This window comes from Apium graveolens, chromosome 6, assembly GCF_009905375.1.
Source record: "Apium graveolens cultivar Ventura chromosome 6, ASM990537v1, whole genome shotgun sequence".
Lineage (NCBI taxonomy): Eukaryota > Viridiplantae > Streptophyta > Magnoliopsida > Apiales > Apiaceae > Apium > Apium graveolens.
Window position 1 is genome coordinate 69,913,913 of NC_133652.1, and position 5,236 is coordinate 69,919,148.

Here is a 5,236-nt window from a genome sequence, read left to right on the forward strand (position 1 = left end):
AGCAGCATGATCAGTGAAAACTGTCACTTTCGTCCCAAGCAAATAAGAATGAAATTTCTCAAAACCGTAGACAATGGCTAAAAGTTCCTTCTCAGTAGTAGTATAGTTCAGTTGAGCACCGTTGAGGGTCTTGCTAGAATAGTAGATCACATGAAAAATATTGTTCTTCCTTTGCCCAAGAACTTCTCCAACCGTATAGTCACTTGCATCGCACATCATTTCAAAAGGCTCATTCCAATCAGTGTAGTTATGACATGTGTCGTGATCAAACTCTTTTTTAAGATCTCAAAAGCAGCTCGACACTCATCATCAAACTTGAAAGGGACATATTTCTCCAATAAATTTCATAATGGTTTAGAGATTTTAGAGAAGTCCTTGATGAATCGCCTATAGAAACCTGCATGACCAAGAAAGCTGTGAATCCCCTTAACAGAAATTGGTGGGGGAAGATTTTCAATGACCCCCACCTTGGCTTGGTCCACCTCAAGACCTTTACTAGAGACCTTGTGCCCAAAAATGATGCCCTGTTGCACCATAAAATGACATTTCTCCCAGTTGAGAACCAGATTGGTCTCAACACACCTTTTAAGAACTGTGCCAATATTTTGCAAGCACTCGTCGAAAGAATCCCTGAACACAGAAAAGTCATCCATGAACACCTCCATATTCTGACCAATCATGTTAGAGAAGATAGCCATCATACATCTCTGAAATGTGGCAGGTGCACCACACAACCCAAAAGAAACTCTTCTAAAGGCAAAAGTACCAAATGGACAAGTGAAGGTAGTCTTTTCCTGATCTTCTAGAGCGATTCAAATCTGATTATAGCCCGAATAGCCATCCAGAAGATAATAGTATTCATGCCCAGCCAACCTGTCAAGCATCTGATCAATAAAGGGAAGAGGGAAGTGATCCTTCCTCGTGGCCTTGTTCAGCTTCCTATAATCCATACAAGCTTTGCACCCTGTGACTGTTCGAGTAGGAATGAGCTCATTCTTTTCATTCACAACCACGGTGATGTCTCCTTTCTTTGGCACACACTAAACTGGACTCACCCAAAAACTGTCAGAAATAGGATAGATGATCCCTGCATCTAGCCACTTGAAAATTTCCTTCTTCACGATCTCCTTTATGATCATATTTAGCCTCCTCTATTGCTTAACAATTGGATTACTTCCTTCCTCTAGCAGAATTTTATGCATGAAATAAAAGGACTGATTCCCTTGATATCTACTGTAGTCCATCCAATTGCCGATTTGAACTCTCTCAAAATTCTCAAGAGCTTTTCCTCATCACTACTTGAAAGGTCAGATGCAATAATAAGAGGCAAAATAGATGCATCACCTAAAAAAGCATACCTCAAGTGTTCAGGCAATGGTTCAAGCTCAAGTGTAGGAGCTTCCTCAATAAATGGCTTGAGACGCCCCTCAACATTTTTGAGTTCCGACATTCCAAGAGATTCAAAAGGCATATCCATCCTTCGCTTCCAAGGAGAAGCATTCAAATACTGTAACTGCTCATCACCTTCATCATCTTCACTACCTGAATTCCCCAACAACGCCTTCTCTAAGGCATCAGACCTTAACATTTGATCAAGTTCTGAAGTAACCATAAAATCGACCAATTCCACTTTTAAGCACTACTCATTATCAGTAGGGAATTTCATGGCATTGAAAATATTGAATTTCATATCCTGATCCAGTACTCGCATAGTGAGCTCACCCTTCTACACATCATTCAAGGTTCGGCCAGTAGCCAAGAATAGTCTTCCCAAGATTATGAGAATCTTTTTATCCTCCTCGAAATCAAGAATTTTAAAGTCAGCAGGATAGATGAGTTTATCCACCTTGACCAAAACCTCCTCCACAATACCTCGTGGATATGTAATAGAGTGATCGGCCAACTGCAAGGACATATAAGTAGGCTTTGGATCAGGTAAATCCAACTTCTTGAAGACAGACAAAGGCATCAGATTGCTGCTAGCTCCCAAATCACATAAATACTTGTCGAACGATAAGTTTCCGATAGTGCAAGGAATAGTGAAGCTTCCAGGATCTTTAAGCTTCGGAGGCAACTTCTGTTGCAGCACAACACTGCACTCCTCCGTAAGAGCAACGATCTCTAAGTTATCGAGCTTCACTTTCCGAGAGAGAATACCTTTTATAAACTATGCATAGCTAGGCACCTGTTCAAGAGCTTCAGTGAAAGGTATGTTGATGTGAAGTTTCTTGAACACCTCTAGAAACTTCGTAAACTGCTTATCCAACTTTTGCTTCTGCGGCCTCTTAGGAAAAGGAGGTGGAGGATAGATCTGTTTCTCCCCTGTATTACCCTCAGGAGGAGTGTCTTCTACAGTTTTCTTCCTTGGTTCCACTTCTACTTCCTTCTGCACATCTTCTTCAACTACAGCTTCATATTCCGAAACTTGAGATTTTTCGGGATTCGCAACCTTCCCAGACCTCAATGTAATTGCCTTAACCTGCTCTTTAGTTTCCTTCTTGCCTGGAACTTCTGTGTCATTAGGGAGAGTACCAGGTTGTCGATTCAGCAAGGCATTGACAATCGGCCCAATTTGATTCTCCAAGGTCTTGATAGAAATCGCTTGGCTCTTACACATGAGCCTCAACTCCTCCAATTCAGATTTTTCATTAGATTGTTGTAGTTGAAGTTGTTGTCTTGGTGCATATTGTGATTGCTGAAAACCAGGAGGGTTGCATTGTTTTGTTGCATACTACTGATAAGGCTGCTGAACCATATTCTAAGTGTTGCTCCAACTGAAGTTAGGATGATTGTGGTTATTGGGATGATAGGTGGCTGGAACTGGGTACTGCGACCTCTGAAAGTTGCTCATAAACTGAGCTGATTCACTAGAAATAGCTCACTGCTCTGTCTCATACGCACCAGCACAAAGCTCACAAACACTAATGATCTGATTCACTCCATAATTAGTTAAAGAATCCACCTTCATCGTCAAAGCCTTAAGATGAGCAGCTATAGAAGTAGCTGCATCCACCTCCAGAATTCCTGCTACCTTGCCGTGAGGTAGTCTCTGAGAAGGGTTATGGTATTCAGTAGCAGCCATCAGTTCAATCAACTCATAAGCTTCATCGTAGCTCTTAGCCCATAAGGCTCCACCTGATGCTGCATCAAGCATGGGTCTAGACTGTGCTCCCAAGCTATTATAAAAGCAGTTAATAATCATCCAGTCAGGCATCCCATAATGAGGACACTTCTTAAGCATCTCCTTATAAGGATCCCAAGCTTCACATAAATACTTTCCAGATTGCTGCGCAAATTGAGTAAGAGCGTTTCTGATTGCAGCTGTCTTTGCCATAAGGAAGAATTTAGTGAGAAACTTTTGAGCAAGATCTTCCCATTTGGTGATAGAGCCTGGAGGTAGAGAATGCAACCAACACTTAGCTTTATCCCTCAGAGAGAATGGGAAAAGCCTTAGCTTTATAGCATCTTCAGAAACATTGTTGAATTTGAAAGTGTCGCAGATCTCAATGAAATCTCTAATATGCATGTTAGGATCTTCCGATGGAGAACCCCCAAACTGGACTGAGTTCTGCACCATCTGAATCGTGCTAGCCTTGATTTTGAAAGTGTTAGCTGCGATGACTGGTCTGACAATGCTAGACTGAATATCATTGATCTTCGAATGAGAATAATCCATCAAAGCTTTCGGATTTACTTTTGGTTCTCCCATTGCAATAAGAGCTTCTTCTTCTACTTTCTCAACTAAGACTTCTTCTACTACTTCCTCCGTTTTTTCCAGTGTTCTCTTTCGAGATCGAGAACGCGTTAGCATACACACTCTGTAGAGTACCTGAAAAAGCAACAAGCAACAAGTAAAATATCTGAGTCAGTGAACTTTAACGACCACTGATGTCAAACACATAAACTAAAAATAAACCATGAGTCTCCGGCAGCGGCGCCAAAAACTTGTTAGGATGAAAACACGCACCAATTTTACACGCAACTATATGTGTTCACAAATAATATAGAATTCTTTCTAGTTCGTTCCCACATAGACTGGTTTAGGTTAAGTTTAATTTATGCACTTATGCAACAATGATATGGTTATCGTTCAATGCTAAGATGAATAACAAGTTGGGTTTTGATTAAACTAAGAGATTATACTAACTACAATTAACTAAGAGAATAAGAGGGTTGAATTACCTATATGAGACAAACATGGGATTCTAACTTCATTACTACTCCATTCAAAGTCATTATTCTTAACCTTAGCATGCAATGATGATGACAACTAATCAGATAACACGAAACTAGTAAATGCCAACTTTAGTTACACGAATACCCTACTACTAGACATCCACAAAAGAGATAGAAGTTGAATAGACACATATTATATTGAGACCCTATATATCTATAGAATTAGACAACATAATAGTTTAATGTGCAAGTTATCTAACGTGATTACATAGGGCAAGTAATATGGTTAAAATTACCTACGAATCATGCATAACAAATACATGAACCTATGCTAGCATGGCAAGTTCTAAACCCCTATATTCACTTTCGCTTCAATAGAGATTAACATACTATCTTATAATTTTGCGACGCTCACAAGATGAATAAGCACAACCAATACTAGGATATCATACAATCACCACAAACTAAGATATTGAAACAAATTAACTATTGAAATCCATAAGTAAATCCGCTAGAACCCCACGATAACGATTAGCCCATAACTGAACTCCTCATCACCCTGGGTTCCGATGAAAGCATGGTATAATAAACTAAGTCTTTATAAACTGAATAAATAATCAAAGTATGTAATCAAGATTAATAGGTTCAACAAACAAGAAAACAAGCATCCAAAATTATAACTCAATCAAAGAATCACAAGTATAAACAAGCTTTTCTTCTCCTTTATCGTATTTGTGCTCCTAGGTCTTCTCGTCGTCTTCTCTTTAGTCTTCGTTATGAAAATCGTCTTTAAATAGTCTTTATATAGCAGCCCATTCAGAAGAAAAGTCTGGAAAATCAATCTTCTACTTGAATCAGGATTTCTGAAAACCGCCCTGGCGCGGCCGCACGCTATCCCAGCGCGGGTACGCTCTAACTCTGCTACTCTGGCGCGGGCGCTCACTAACACAGCGCGGGCGCGCTGACCTTCTGGAAAAAAAATATTATTTCTTCTTTTCTTGCTTGCAGCTGCTGGCTTCTTGTGCAACTTGACCGAGGCTCCATTCCTGACACTCTTCAA

The 5,236-nt window shown here is 40.0% G+C and overlaps 1 non-coding gene across 1 annotated transcript; it reads left to right on the forward strand.

Moving 5' to 3' along the window:
• Positions 1-3,212: 3,212 nt before the first annotated feature.
• LOC141669326 (small nucleolar RNA R71) lies at positions 3,213-3,319 on the forward strand. The gene has a single exon (XR_012553613.1). It is a non-coding gene; the product is annotated as a small nucleolar RNA R71 (small nucleolar RNA).
• The last annotated feature ends 1,917 nt before the right edge of the window (positions 3,320-5,236 follow it).